We start from the raw sequence: 17811 nt of genomic DNA on the forward strand, positions 1-17811 counted from the left end.
TAACGATATCCTTGGTTTAATAATTTACCAGTAATACATAGATTGAATACGTTAAAATCAAAAACGTCACAACAGACACGGGCATAGCGAACGAGCTGTGACATATAAACACCGTAAGATGGTGCCAAATGAACATCACCATCTAAAAATAGAAAATTAACAATAGGGAACGAAAAATCGTCTCTTTTGTCGTAAATTTTAGTGTGGGGTTTCCCGTTTAAAACCGAAATATCTAAATCCAGAAAAGGATGTATACATCCATATATTCTTATAAAACATCTTTGGAATTTTATTGTAATTAATCAGTTCATCTTTTAATACACCCTGATCATTCATACATACATACGCTTGTACAGAAAACGGAAGCTAATGTCTCTTCTTTCATTTAAGTACCAAAAGCTTACATGATTTACCTGCTGATCACACAAGAGGCAACTATTAATTTTTGATCCGCAAGATAGAAAGACAGAAAAGACATCATCTTTAACAAATTTCCTTACTCTTCTTTTTATTTATTACAGGCATGGTTTTAATCACCTTGATTTCGGGCGAATATATTTCACTTGTGAGCCCCTCTATACGTAGCAACAGCACTTTATCGAGATGACTGTTTCATCTTAAGTATCATTTATGTATCAGATTTATCGTTAATTATATTTGCCATTGGACGTTAAGCAAACTTTAGTCAATCATTTTAAATAAACTACTCAAACCACGTGTCGCAGCTGTAGCAGGCGGTATTGGTAAAAGATACACTAAGCGAAACACGTGGGTCTTAAATTTAATTTTCTACCCATCATATCTTAGTAACATATTATGTCTTTCCATGTTGAGCGACTTTTTAGATCCACAACGGAGACAGTAAACGTGATGATTTTATAAATTTAAAGAAAATCCTTAATGCCAAAGAAATCTGAAAATAAAGAAAATTAATAACCTTTTGATCTTTTAACACTTTCACCTGACAAAATGCCAAAATATCCGTTGACAAGATAACACTGTAATAACATTTCTTTAGTCTCGATTGAAAAGAATGAATGAAATGTATGTTTGGTGTATTGTATTAGGTAAACAAAAATATTTGTAAAGAAAATTGTATATTTTGATAAAAATTTTCGATAGGTTTATTTCACCTGGCTTGGCGTTTCGACTTAAATGCACAAGAGAACCCTCACATCAAAAACAGTAAAGTGGAAAAGAGATGATTTAAATGAACATTAGTTAAAAGATATTCGTCTAAACTTGAAAAAGAAGATTTTTCATTACAGATAACACTTGGATCGTGCAATTGTACTATTATACAATTTAAGTGCACGATTTTTCAAAGTAGATATCAATATTGGCATAACTATAACATACCTATTATGAATTGAAATATACACAAAAGAGAAAGCAACCAAGTGACACTAAATTACCCCACTGAAAGACATCAAAATCTTAAACAAATGCTCCAAGTGTAAGAAATCGTAACCAAAGTGTTTCACATACTTTATCCCCATATCATGCAATAAATAAATACTCGTCCCGAAAATAAACAAAATAACAGATTTGTAATTTACATTCGTTCACCCAACAAAAAGCATGTTTCGGGTCTCGTTTAACTAAGGTTTACTAATGCATCACATTGATATGAAGTTTACAATTTAACACGATTTAAGTGGTTAAAAATAAAAGCCCCCTACAAAATGACAAAATCAAAAGCCCAAACACATCAAACAAATGGAAAACACTGTCATATTCCTGGCATGATACAGGCATTTTCTTATGCAGGAAATGATGGATTCAACCTGGTTTAATAGCTAGCTAAACCTCTCACTTGTATCATAGTCGCTTAAAATTCCATGTTTATTAAAAGGGGTGAATAGTTAAATCAATGAGTCATATTGTATCAGTTATAATGTTTCAAAATGTTAAATGTAATATTGTAATATGTCATCATACGGCCTTCAACAATGAGTAAAACCATTACCTAGCATATGTTCTTTGTTAGCCGACAATGCGAATTTTCAAATAAAACCTAATATTGTAATTCACATGCCTACGATTTCGATGATATTTTCAAGTGGCAGTGATAAGTTAAGGTCATTTTGTTTTCATTTGACCTTCGTTGATGGCAGCCGTTATTCATTTAAATAAAAATATTGGCAATCATTGGCATATTTTGATAGATTGTGTGAGAAAAGGTCTAAGGGTTTTCAAGGACAAACATTAACATTAACATAAAGAATATCGTTTATATAAATGAAATATTATCTTTTCTTTATGTAAATGTAATTTCATTTCATTATGACATTTCATTGAAAACCGGATAATATGTTACATTTACTTTTGATAAACAAATCATAATAATGTTTTAATAACTTTGAAATGAACATTCATAAAGTTGCAGACGATATCACCTGCTTACCGAGATCAAAGAAGAAGCCACCCAAAATTTACCGATTTGAATTGATTGTAACACACATATCGCATTGAATAAGTAATAAGCTATCTATTTTTTTCTATCTTTGAATTGAAAACTAATATGATATTATATTTAATGAGCTTTTATAGTCTATTTAACTGTTTTGTTAAAAAAGGATACGTATAATATTTCTTTAAAAGTGATAAATACATCAAAAGAATTAACACATTTTTAATCAACTATCATATCATATCTTAATCCGTACTTTGGAAGAGTTTAAAATGTGTACATACTGCTGAATTCGATTTGAAAAAAGATTACTTCAAACTTTATAGCTTTTAGTTGTCATCAAAGGTGCTTGAAAGGACTGTAGTTTGTCAACATTTTTTTACCGTTTTGTAATTAAAATATATCAAATGCAAAGAAAGCCACATGCTAGCTTGACTGGCCATTGTTGGGTCATTCGTGATATTCGTTACCGTTCGATAAAATCCCGTTAGCAAGAACACATTGTAGCTACCCGATATATTGGTACGATCATTTACTAGGGGGTTTATTAATCATATGGTGCTTTTCTATAAATGCCACCAATGGTGTGTATGTTCTTAAAAATTCAGCTTGCACATACAGGAAATGTTTTTGAAAATACCCAGATAATGGAAAGATTTTAAAACCAGAAGTCGCAGAGAAAGGAAAACAATATCTTTGTCACACAAAAAAAGGCCGCGCATATAAATAACAATAAATAAAACACCGTATGAGCAACACGCTCTCTTCGTGTAAGAACCCCTACAACAACTCTTTAGAAGGGCTCCGTATAACGCGTAGGTGGGTTGTAATGCAAAATATCCGGACTTGCATCTTCTGCATGTCTTCTTACGAAAGCGTGACTGAACGTATGTTTCTATATGTAAGTTTCAATTACGTAAAACGATGTGGTTTGGATGTCAATAAGACAACTATACTTCAGAAACAAAATAACAGAGATATAAAGTACCAACGGTTACCATGGGAGCTTCAACCACGTGCTCAGCAAAACCAATACCGTATAGAAGGCTATGTAAAAGGTTCTGACACACCAGAATGTTAAACAATCCAAACGAGAAAATCGACGGTATGATTATTATGCGAAACAGAAAATGAAAAATAAATAAGATAGACAGCAACCAACTAGCTTGCCAACAATTTCGACCTTTGTACAATGTGACATCAGCAAATTCGACATCGTCAAAATGAAAGAGAAACAGGACGAGTGTGAAGCAGAAACTACTTATGCGTTCAAATTTCATCTTGCGGTTTTCGGTGGGGTTCGTGTTGCTCAATATTTTGGTTTTCTGGGTTATGTATGAGGGTCTTGAAGGGGGGGGGGGATTTCTGTTATTCTGTAAACATTTAATTTTCACCCATTTTTTCTCTATTCTTCAAAAAAATTAACCCCTTTTTTTCTCTAATCTTCAAATAATTAACCCCTTTTTTCTCTTATCTTCATTTTTTTGCCCGTTATTCTCTAATCTTCATTTTCTAAGGGCATTATTCTTTAATCATTTAACCCCATCCACACCCTCATGTATGATTCTATACATTTACACAGTTTATGTCAAAATATCACATTAAATTGTCAAAGATGGCTTCACGAACAGCTATAGTCTACGTCTTCTAAAATCTTCTTTCCGTTTCTTTTCTTATTTTTTTTTTTAGTCTGGTGGCATGTATATACAGATGTACACTGAGAATTAAGGATCATAATGAAGGATTAGATAATTGAACTAATCTCATTTTTCTATCTTGGATAATACAATGTTCTTTATTCATAAGTTCTATTTCTCTTCCAACATGCAGAAAAGGTCAAACAATTAGCGGTTATAAATTGACGAAAAAAAGGTTTACACTAAAAAAAAACATGATAATTATATGTACTTAAATGCTAGACATTTTTATATCACTTATTAATCATAGAAATTATTATCTGTGATATCTTTATAACACCTAGTTCCATAACTTTGATTGACAAATACGTAAAAAAAGACATTGAAATGTCGTTAAAAGCATTTTTAAGTGGATTCAAGTCGTCAAAAATATAATTGTGCAAATATAAAAATATAATAAATTATTTCAATTTTCCATTTCGTTGCTTATAGTTTGAGGAGGCCACATTTTTTTTTATTGAACTTAAACGCTAACAAGTTTTTTAAGTGAAAAATCGGCTGAAATATATTCAAATAATCGCGAATTCACGTTCTCGTGTTCACAAAGGTCATCTATTTATTCTAAATCGAATTATTAAATCAATAATATATGTGTAGTATTCTTTTTATTCCCATAATAATTATTTGTTGAAATGTACAGTTTACGCTTTATTTAATTCTAATTTCAATCTCACCAAAAGGATTTTTCATGCGAATTGATTTAATTGAAATTTCTGATTTTATGACATATTAATATTCGATCAGAATTGTGCAATCTGAACGAAATACATGATAGTATATACACAAGTAGATGTGGGAAAATAAACAACGTATATGAAATTCGAATTAATATTTCATAGTGTATAGTAAGACCAGAGTGTCTGTACTTAGATACAACTCCACTAGTATACAGACGTTTTATGAATAATAAAACAGCCGGATAACTGGAGTCACTAGAAAATATTGGACATCAAAACATGCATCACAACTACACACACATAACCCCGAAAAAATCAACTTTCTCCCTCTTTTTCAAAATAATGAGATAAAACATCCAAACACGAAATAATACTATAAAATTTGTTTAAGACGGTGCGCTTCATGTCGTATCGTCTGTATTGTCGACCTGTGATTCCGGGTCTTTGTATTATTACCATTTCGCAGCGTGTATTCTGTTTCATTTTTTAACATTGTTTGTCGTTGTGCCTAATTGTCATTTTATTTAGCTTTGAAATTATGTTAACTGGTCAACAATTGGTGAGTCAACCTTTCATAGTCATGACTAGACTGGTTCTTTATCCTTTATCTGTTTTGCTCTGTGGTACCCGTATGTTGCAAAGGGAGAGGACCAGCCTAAGTCATGACTTCGCAGACTTCATTTCACTTCCGGTTGAAATTAACGACGAAACAAACATCAATCAACATCCGGTATTCTATTTCATCTTTTTCCTTTCTTTCGACTGAGAATCAAAAAAGTTTCCCTAAAAAAGCAGTAATAGCATAAAAAAAAATCTTATCAAATTTTCCACAGAATACGGAGTATTAGACTGATTTTAATGGGTTTGGAAATATGTTTGCACAACGTAAGCCATTTGAAGAGATGTATTACAGAAAAAGTACTTAATTCAATGTTTGGTTTACAACTAAACTTACACCAAAAGATATTTGTTTATACCTTTTCTCTTAAAAGTCATATTTTAATCCAATTCATAAATTGTAATGTCAAGTTGTTTAACGGTTTCGTTTTTGATCAAAGAAAAAAACTTTCATGTTTACATGGTCAGTTAAAGTAAATAATAATGCTTTAAAACATAAATGTAAATCAAATTCTGTACTTTAAATCGCACTTAAAATTACATAATATTTTAGAAGATTGGGTGATATAAAAATGTTAATGTCAAACGTAAATATAATATATTGTTCATTGTTTATGATTGGAAAAAAAAAGAGAAATATATAGATTACATTTTGCACCTGTTTATGCTATTATATGCATATTTTTCAATAATTATCAAACTTATATTCATATGATGAAATAATTTTTAAAAAATGGCTTTAAGTAGTTTGCGTATATCATTTCGTATATTTATATTTTCAGTTTTTTTAGGATGATTTTGAATTACCCGAACTTGAAATTGTTATAAATGGAGACTACTATATTTTACCTAAGACTGATTTTAGCCTTTTCAAGGCTTTTGATATTTATTTTCTTTTACGCTTAATATTTTAGACTGATTTCCATACTTTTGTTTGAATTATTCAAGCACACCTTGTGCGCGAGAAACCAATCAAGACTTTGCAAAGTAAAAATGCAAGATTGCTTTTATTGAAGTTTATTTTTACCAGTTTTCGATAGCAACAAATTACTTTTTCACTCAGTCCCTCCTAAAACAGTTTAAAAACAATCTAGAATAATAAAATTTATTTCTTAAAGAAAAACATGCCCCACAAAAGATGAAAGGTCGTTTGCCTATAAAGATATTATTTGCATCTGAGATATGTATAAAAACAAAAGCCAGTATTTATATATTGTGTAGAAGATAACGGTATATTCCTGTTATATACAATGCATATTGCTTATATCATTGTACAAATTATTTACTCCAAACTGTCTTTTATCCAGCTAAATGTGTTTATAGACTGAACACCGAACGCAACCGTTATCTAAACATTGATAAAAAAAAAAAAGCGAATAGTATTTCACATCCTCAACGAACAAATACGTATATCATAAAATGGTTCTCCCAAAAGTAGAAAAATGTGTTGTTTTTATGAGATAGTAAACAGATTCCGTCTTTTATCCTTTGGGACGTCTGGGTTGCAAAACCATGGCTTTTCTTTTTTATATCAATATCTTGTATATTAAATTGCATGACGCATATGTGTTAGTTCTTTGTGTATTTCGTTACATGCACAACATGCAGAAAATAACATATGGCTCCCTAGTGTATTACAACCAAGTAAAAAGAATTTTTAAAGTCGATTTCTTGGTGTAATTTTTTAATTCAATCTGTTCAGTATACTCACGTATTTTAATGTGATTGATTTCGGGGTGCTCAGAATCGGTGTGAGGATTTATCTTGAAATGTTTATGTAGGTCCTCAATGTGTTTAAGGCGATATTAAAACGTCCTTATACGTCAATGTTGTTTTGTCATAGGGTTCAGAGGGTGTTCCTTAGATATTTGAGAAATTATATGAAGGTCCTGAAAAAAACCAACATAAATTATCAATATTCCGAAGTTGACTCTTTCCTATATAGCAACGATTCCGAGTTATAAATTTCGAAAAGTGGATTTTTTTGAAATGATGAAGATATTATTCGGATTGCACTACGGCTTTTAGAAATGCCATTTGAAAGAGTCTTTGCATGTTATATCCGTTTGTGAAGATGGAGATTTAATTACTGCATCAAGTTTTTAAAAAAGAATTATGTAAAATAAAGATCGCCCCTAAAAAAAAACTAAAATATGATTATTGCTTGCTTATCCTCTTTTAAAAACTATTTATGTAGAAATCTAGGTCGTCTATTACTTATACGTATATAAAATGCATTATTAATAGCTTATCCGACAGTTAAACGTAAAATTGTTACTAACATGTTGCAACTTGTTGACTTTACGCGCCAAATTCTACACCGGGTTAAAGAAATGTACACCAAGAATTAAACTGTCGTGATTTTGATGTTTTGTATTATAGTATTTGAAGTGCACTTTTACTTTACACTTGTTAAATAGTATATCAGTATTTATCGTTGCTTAAGCAAACATATTCAGAAGCCGTAAAAACTGACGCAAAGAACCCATTCATTGGAGCAGTTTAAACACCAAGCCTCAATAAAGCTGAAGGGTGTTTTGGTTCGATTACGTCACAGTTTAGATATGGTTAATAAGTATAAAAAGTTCTCTTTGATATTGACAATAATAAATAAAACATATACCTATTTATAAAAAGCTGCAGCGAGCTATTTCTGTCTTCGTATACATATAAATCCTACGTATTCAAGTGATTCTACAGACTCATAGGCGGATCCAGGGGGGGGGGGGGGCTGGGGGGGCCCCGGCCCCCCTTTCGTGGGAAAAAATTGGTTGATTATATAGGGAATCATTGAAGCATGACTGGAACGCCCCCCCCCCCCCTTAGGAAAAGTTCTGGATCCGCCACTGAGACTTCTTTAAAAAAAGAAATCATCATATCTTTGCAGTTGCTCTTTATTTTTATTACTGCTTAGGTTGAGTCCGTTGTCTATGTAAGGGTTTTGCTATACTCGGTAAATGCTGTAAAGAAATCTTATAGCGCTCTCTTTACAGTGTATTTTAAAGCCAATAGTGCATGGTATCAACTACGTGTTTATGTACAGATTATATTACCCTTATTCATTAAATAAGTCAACTTTCAAATTGTGATACAAATCACAAAAATGGCAAGCATATAAAATACAGCACTTCTGCAAACAAACAAAAATATCTGCTATTTTAAAAACAATTTATAACTTAAAATTATTACAAGAACTGACCATAATGCATTGTTTTAATTATTTATTGTAAAAAGTTGTGAGTTACATATTATTGTCAAACTCGTTAAACTGAATAAATATTGAAATGTTTGTAATGTTTGCCATTCCGAAAATTGCGAGGGAAACAGTTATACGCAAAACGAATTTAAAATTTTCATAGCATTTTTTTTGTATGCATCAATTCTTAAAATAGAAAAAGTTAATATAATTTTACATATTTGAGTGCCAGCTTTGTGAGTAATTGTTTCGGGTTGACGTATAACTGAAACGACTATAACTTATAGTCAAGTCAAATTTTGAATAATATGTAAGATAGTCAATGCTGAATCTACGGTATTTGGTACCACATCTTAGAAAATGTGATGTGGGTTTCAATGGATATAAGAAGATGGAGTGCCAATGATAAATTTCTCCATCCAAGTCACAATTTTTAAAAGTAAACCATTATAGGTCAAAGTACGGTCTTAAACACGGCCTGAGCTTTGGCTGAAACCGAACAGCAAGCTATACATGACCCCAAAATGACTAGTGTCAAAACATGCAATTGTCGTTTTTACATCATAGTTTTATTGTCTTTATACATCATAGAGCATGGGAACAATACTATAAAGAAAATGATTCAGCTCAAAGACTAACTTAGTTTCACCACATCACACACTGCAGGACCGTTCAAAATCTATAGTTATGAACGATTCAGTGTTCTACGTTTTGATTGTATCTGGGTTTATTTCGCGACCATGTAGGTAGAAAACACAGAGGTCTAACTTCTTAATTTAATTGCCATAGTCGAAAATGTTTGTTATTTAGGTATATATTGGAGTTGTGGTGTGAGTGCCAATGAGACAACTCTCCATCCAAATAACAATTTATAAAAGTAAATCATTATAGGTCAATGTACGGCCTTCAACACGGAGCATTGGCTCACACCGAACAAAAAGCTATAAAGGGCCCCACAATTACTAGTGTAAAACCATTCAAACGGGAAAAACAACGGTCTAATCTATATAAAAAACGAGAAACGAGAAACACGTATAAATAACATAAACAAACGACAACTACTGTACATCCGATTCTTGACTAAGGACAGGTGCAAACATTCGCAGCGGGATTAAACGTTTTAATGGTACCAAACCTTCTCCCTTTTTCTGAAACAATAGCATAACATCACAACATAGAAAACCACACGATAAAATATCAATTGGAAGGCTCAATCAAAAAAACGTAAATTAACACACTATGAACGAATAAATTTGATCTGCGATACCTGAATGCAAATGCACAGTTAATAAAATATTCGGGACAAACATATGAATGCATTTTTTATCGGAACATATGATTGATTGATTGATTGATTGATTGATTGATTGATTGAAATATATATATAACACGGAAAGTCCCTTAGTTTTAACATATTTATTCATCATCAATACAAATCATATCATCATACAAAATACACAATAATATTAGGATTCGGAAACAAGTTATATATAGCTTATATTAAACCGTTTCCTTGAAATGGAGAAGAAAAATAATGAAAATAAATACAACAACAGAAGGGGAAAAAAACAACAAAAAACACAAAAAACAAACAAACGGAAAGTCTCTTATCAAATGGCAAAATCAAAAACTCAAACACGTCAAACGAATGGTTACACATGCATGCCATATTCCTGTCTTGGTACAGGCATTTTTTTTATATAGAAAATAGTGGGTTAAACCTGCAATTATTTCATGCATTTTTAGAATAAAAACAATAAGTTGGCTCTACAAAATTGGACCAACAGATGGTATAGGCTAAAGTTTTGAAGTTACTCTGGAAGATGAGAGTTTGTTTGATATGACAGAAAAGTTTCCTTGTACTAGCTCAACTTCAGAGTTCTTAGAAAGTTGACGCAAGGGTTCTATACCACGCAAATGTCTCATTTTGAAGACCTTCATGTAACGGTATTATTCTATAACTAATAAGAGATTTAGTGTACCATAACAACTGTTTCCCCACCACCCTCTTTGGGTTGATTGATGTTGACGTACAATGTCCAATGGCAATTTCGTCCATGTTCAGAACGAGACCTTCTTTGGAAAGACAATGCGAATTAAATCAGAGTAGCGTAAGACAATCACCATGCACTCGTTTGAAGATATTTTATATATATAAAATAAGTAAGCAATGCATGTGACTGTTAAATTTGATATATATACTTTTTTGTGCTTCTTTGTTGGTTTTTGTTCTTATTGAGATTGTGACACGGTGATGACTTATTATACCCTTATAATGACAATTTTACCTATTATGTCTGTTTTGTTCACGCATCGTTGTAAATATAATGGAATTTGATGCGACTGTCATACAAGTGAGAGGTTTAGCGCTATAAAACCAGGTTCAATCCACCATATTCTACATTTGAAAATGCCTGTACAAAGTCAGGAATATGACAGTTGTTGTGCATTCGTTTCATGTGTTCTATAATTTGATTTTTCAATTTTATTAGGGACTTTCCGTTTTAATTTTCTTCGGAGTTCATTATTTTTGTGATATTACTTTTTGCAGACTGGCCAGTTGATTGATCTTTTTTAAGAATGTATATTCAAATTACGTACATTTCGTACTCTCTGTTCTTTTGGCAATATTGGATTTTAAAATTGATTACTTTAGAACTTATATCTGTTATTTTTCCTTTATTTTCAATCTTAGATTAGAAAAAAATAGTTGGTCCAGAATCCCATTGTGTATTCGCTTTCAAATAATAAGTTTGAGCTAATATGCATGTTGTGATAAGGGCAGCTAGCTTCCATTACAGTATTGTTTCACTGTTATCTGTTGTTTTTTTTTTTTTTTAGCTCTAACTCTGATTCTTCTTTTGCATGACTTCAATTATGTTTATTAACTCCTCTTTTAAACTACACTTTAAGACGTGTTTCCATATTATAGGATATACAAACTCGTTGCTTCCTGTGCATACGTCGCTTAACAATATGACAATATAAAGACTATAAGTAGAATCAAATCCAAACCGTCCAGCACTAAGTCAAACTTACAAAGTATATTCCAAGGAAATGTATACAATAATCTAAAAGATATATACGATTCCTTGCATTTTCTCTTCTTTATATCTTTTTTTTTAGCTTTCCTGATTAGGTTTTTATGTTTTGGCCCGGACGATCCAAATTTTCTGCTTTCGATGGTTCCTTGAATATCAAAAAATTACTTCGGACTCATGCAAGTCGATATTCGTATATCGGGTCTTAAGGGGGTATACTAGTACATGTACGTACTTACCACTTTGACTTTGATGAAGTTTTACAAAATGTTGACACACACAATTTACAGGAATAATTTGGTTTGATATTTAGCAGTTTGACAAACACTAATTTTGATCGTTGGAAAGCTTGATTTCTTTTTACTAATAGTATATGATTAAACGTTCAGCTTATTTTTCAGAGATAACTCCCTTAGGTGTTCTGTATCCCCTTAAATCGTGACGATGGCAATTGGTGCAAATGCCATTCAATTTATTTCCCTAACGTCGTAGTCGATTTGAATTTTGATAATGTACACCGTCTGCACGTGCAAATGCATGTATGTAAATAATGGCAGACATTATATATATAATCACCATAAACATAGCTGTAGCAAATTAATAAGGCGAGATATATCGTCTGCCATGGCGTGTGTTTCTGACACCGCTTAATTGTTCATTTAACGCGGGAATTACTATCCTGACACGCGCACTGAATAAATTGCATGTACGTTTTATGTGGTGTACCAAACGACACGATAAGACGTGGTTCATTAAATATATTTACAGAAATATTTCTCTGTTCTTCTGCCAGATAAGCTTGTGATAAAGTTACTATTTTTATTTTTTGTTCAGCTTAGTATCAAGGTAACCATAGATATTTGTTTGCAAGTGTTTTAATTCTCGTGTAATTTTGTATGTGTTATCTTCACATACAATACGTAAACAGCAAGATTGTTCCAGGGCAGTGGCGGATCCAGAACTTTTCCTAAGGGGGGGGGCTGCTGACTGACCTAAGGGGGGGGGGGGCGCTCCAGTCATGCTTCAATGATTCCCTATATAATCAACCAATTTTTTCCCACGACCGGCCCAACCCAGCCCCCCCCCCCCCCCTGGATCCGCCTTTGCAGGGCACCAGTGTAGAGAGGAGAAATATATGAAAGGGACACACAACGTGTAAGTCAGTTGAAAATAAACTGACAATGCCATGAATAGAAAAGAAAAAAGACCAACAGCCTAACAATAAAATACACAAAACACAACATTAATAAACTAAAGACTGAGCAACACGAGCACAACCAAAAATTAGGGGTGATCTCAGGTACTCTAAAAGGGTAAGTACATCCGATCTACTTACCCTTTTAGAACACATGCGATGTTATCCTGCTCCCTATGAGGTACCCTTCGTGTTCCTCATTTTAGTACAACCCATTAAATTTGTTTGACTCTTTTACAGATGTCAAGCCATCCTTAGCATACGATTTTAATAAGAGTTTAAATATGAAATTTCTGCTTGAACATAGGCAATCAAATATGAAATTTCTGCTTGAACATAGGCAATCAAAAGAATTACAATCAATCAATAAAGTAAACATGGTAAACAGAACAAATTTCCTAAACCTTATCAGACAGATATTCTTTAACATTGTATCGATTTTTTTTTCTTTAGATATGTAATTCTGTTATAATATACATGTATCTACCATATTCTCTGAATTAATTCAAAATGAAATTATGCAAAATAGAAATAATAGGTTTTCGCACCATGATGGCACAGGCTTAAAGCATGATTACTTTCATTTAGAAACACGCAACAGTGCCAAAAATAAAACAGTTATAGTATAAAAGAATTTCAGGATTTATTAAGGACAGGTGCCTTGAATTAATGCCATTCATGAAAATGTTGCTATTGTAACAGTCAATTTTCTTGTTGAACATTTCCGGTTATGACGTAATTTATTGATCTAAAGTGTCACCTTACACACTCGTCTGCGTCAAAGCGCGTGCACAGCAGATCTTCTGCCAGACTCCGCAAAGATTAATCCAATTAGATGCTTCAAATAAAAGGTTAAACGGGCGTGATTGGTAGATTCTGTTTATTTTTTAAGTAAAGGAAAACAAATTGTTATCAAGAATGCGTCTGAGATAGCGAACCTGCACTTGGAACAGACTTAAAATAATACTGCAAGATCCAACAACATGACTATTGATTGATTGCTTTCATGTCATTTTTTAAAACTATTGTATTTCTTCTACCTGATACGTAGGCTCTGGCATTTATTTTTTTTATAATTATTGTCAATAAAACATTGATATTATTGGATGAATAAACATAATTATTATCCGTTTATTATTTTTATGCTAGTTAATGTCAAAATTGCGTTGAAATTCCGATCATTGGTGTTTGCAAGCACAAAACATGCCATATGCCATAGTCAATGTTGCGGTAAACATGTTTGTTATGCAATTGGCGCCTTGTGGTTGGGCACTATTAAAAAGCCTACTCGAATCTGCGGTCCATTACAAACTAGGTTTTATTCATATGACATTAGTACGTTCTCAACAGTGGCGGATCCAGAAATTTTCATAAGTGGGGGCCCACTGACTGACCTAAGAGGGGGCCCGCTCCAGTCACACTTCAGTGATTCCCTATATAAGCAACCAATTTTTTTCCCAAAAAGGGGGGCCCGGGCCACCTGCCACCCCCCCCCCCACCCCCCTTAATCCGCCTCTGCTCAACTTATGTCTAGTTGCATGCTATATTTGTCACTGGACGGTTTAAGCAATAATTTATCAATTAGCAACGGTGAGGCTAAGTTATTTATATTAATCGTCAAAATAGGCTGAATTCATGGCGGCCTAATATGGGGTTGCACTAAAAATTTAAAAACAACATGAAACAATAATTCAAATAAATTTAAATAATGCCAATACCGCAGGACTGTCTTTTTTACTGTTGTTCTTACAATGTCTATCACTAGTTGCTAGACAATGCAGCACTGTTACAACAGTTATTCTTGTAATCAAAATACTTGCAATAAACATAAGAAAGAAATAAGTAAAATGGACGACACTGATAGAATTGTTTTAAAACGCGAAAATTTGGAAAAGTATTTAAACCATGAGATATTGCGTCATGTTAGATGCATTACTTATCATTTTGGTATCCCCTAACCCATTTTCTGATTACCTACAATTCGTCTGCAAAGTTTAGCATAGCGAATTTAAATGCAGCAAAGAGTCGTGCTGTTAAATTAAGTATCTTCCCAATATACTTTATTTTCCTACTGACGTATGATGCAATTGCTAATTATCACAGTTACAAAAAAAAACAAAAATACTGCAAAAAAATGCCAAAAGTACATTTTATCGTCATTTTACATGCTATTCAATTCAAAACACATCCTAACATTTTATGCAGTGTAAATCCAAATGTAAATAAATTGAAACATGCATTTGACATGGATAATATTTACTGTTACAACACACCTTAGATAAACATTTACACGTACTTTGACGCTAGCTATAAAAACTGCATGATTTAATCTGCGAGAGCATCGGCCTGTACTCGATTGACAATATCGATCAGCGTATAAATATAGTGGTTGTGCTTAGTATCGATCGGTATCGATCGGTTGATCAATATAATAAACAGAATTTTATTTCAATTTCAATTGGAAAGTACCCGGTAGACAATCTTAATTATTCGATCGGAGGATTACATTGCTATTGCGGATAATGAGAAATTATGAAATTCTATCATATCGGTTTGTCTCTACTGGATGGTCCTGTATTATTTCTATTTCAAACAAATAAAAGAACAAATCGACTATATTCTGACCACAGATGATTCTCGTATGAATTCTAGCTGTTAATAAACACGTGCTCCCGAACACAGTTTAGTGTCAAATAAAGATTAAGAAAAAATGACGGTATCAATTTCAGAAACCGTTTTGTTATTGTAATAGCAGTGTTTGTAGGTAGATGTTTTTGTGTTCTGTTAAATTGACCCTTTTAAAATTGTTATACGATGATGACTGATGTACCCATATTTTGACTATTTTATTTATTGTGTCTGTTTAGTTTACGCATCAATGTAAATATAACGGAATTTGACGAGACTGTCATCAAAGTAAGAGGGTTAGCGCTATAAAACCAGGTTTAATCCAACATTTTCTACATTTCATAATGCCTGTACCAAGTCAGGAATATGACAGTTCTTGTCCATTCGTTTTTGATGCGTTTTGTTATTTGATTTTGCCATGTGATTATGGACTTTTCCAATTGATTTTCCTCTAAGTTCAGTATTTTTGTGATCTTACTTTTTTTCACAACAAAATATTGCTTGCTTGAAACAAGATATTTTTTACCAGTATACGTTGGTCATTCTTTATTTAAAGACATTTGAACTAGCTTGTCTTTCTAAGTGAAAATAACAAAAGTGAAAATTTAGAAAAGTCAAATATCATCATTAGTGTGATACTTGTTGCTAGGCGTTAAGGTGGTACCTAACACTACAAGGAGATAACTCTGTAAAATCAGCTAAACGTTTTAAATTAATTACTCGACGTTGTGTTGTTTAGGGTATATTAAGCTTCTCAATGATCAAAAATAGTGTTTGTCAAACTGCTATATAACCGGTGTAATTTTTTTGATAAATTGGTTGGTTCAAATATTTTGAAATTTTTGATATTTTTGTCAAAGGGTCAAAGTAACTTTGTCAAAATTTTATGAAAATTAAACGAGCCAAATTAAATTTTAGTGCAGGTGTTGGGAACAACCTTAACGTCATAATTTTCACGTTGTGTTGAATACCCATTGGTGGCCTTCGGCTGTTATATATTTTTTTTTTTTTTTGCTCTTTGGTTGGGTTGTTGTCTCGTTGACACATTCTCCGTTTCCATTTGTTTTATCAATCAATACTGGGTTTTTACCAGACTGAAATCGTAAGAAAGTAAGTAATAAATAATTTGAACTTTGATTTTAAGAAATTTTCCCCTTCCACAATACACTTAAAAATGGACTGCACTGAAAAGTATTGAGATGTCATGATCTTACATAGCATTCGTATATAGACATACCCAACTTTCAGTTGAAAACAAGTTCGCTGGATAGTTGTCTCATTGGTAAAACACTATATCTTCTTCTTGTTTTTAAATCTGTGTTTATAAGAGGGGGTTTGGCGCCAGCAAATAGGTTTAAACCCGCCACAATCTGTGTGTATCATCTGCCTGCATGTCCCAAGTCAATTAAGAGCTGTATATCCAGTCAAGGTCGTTAAAAACTTCAACCATCAAGTCAAGAGCCGGTAAGTCGTTCGTTAAGTATCGTTTGTATCTGTATATCATATTTGTTTTTCGTTTATTGTTTTGTACATTAATCAGACAGTAATTTTTGTTTTACATTTGCCATTTCGGGGCCTTTTGTAGCTGTCAAATTAAGAATGAATTTTGCTCATTGTGAAGGACGTACGATGTTAACTTCTATCAGTCATTTGGTCTCTGCTTGGTGGATAGTTGTCTCGTTTGCAATCATATCACACCTTTCTCTTTTTGTATCATAGGACCTTTTGATATATTAATGCTGTGCATGGTTGCTTAATGTTCCATGGTACATATACCAATTATACGCCAGTGTTTTATGCATATGATATTAGTGTGATATACGATATATTGTTATGATATGCTAATAAATCATAAATTAACCGCAAAAAAGTATGAGTGAGAAAATCACATAAGAAGACGAGCCTCGCTGGAAGTACATTGAATTAAAAAAAAATGACTGATGAAAACAACATGTAAAGAGGCCCTTGATCGTCAGAGACAATAATACATGTACTGCAATGCAAGTTCGATCTTAGATGAACACTACATGTGCTATATTGACGTCAAATACATGTATTGAAGTGCATTTTCATATACATGCTGACATTTTATGCATGTAGCTATAGATAAAGTAATGTTTTAAGACTATGCACGTTTCATGAATTATCTTAAGATCTTCTTTTTCTTTCATTTTGAATTAATAGTTTATGGAGCTGTTTCCGAAAGCAGCTGCCGAGTACAAAGTAAAATCACAAAAACACTGAACTCCGAGGAACATTCAAAACTGAAAGTCCCTAACCAAATGGCAAAATCAAATGTATAATAAAACACATCAAGCGAATGTACAACATCTATCATATTCCTGA

The sequence above is a fragment of the Mytilus galloprovincialis genome, chromosome 5 (assembly GCF_965363235.1).
Source record: "Mytilus galloprovincialis chromosome 5, xbMytGall1.hap1.1, whole genome shotgun sequence".
NCBI classification, from domain to species: Eukaryota; Metazoa; Mollusca; class Bivalvia; order Mytilida; family Mytilidae; genus Mytilus; species Mytilus galloprovincialis.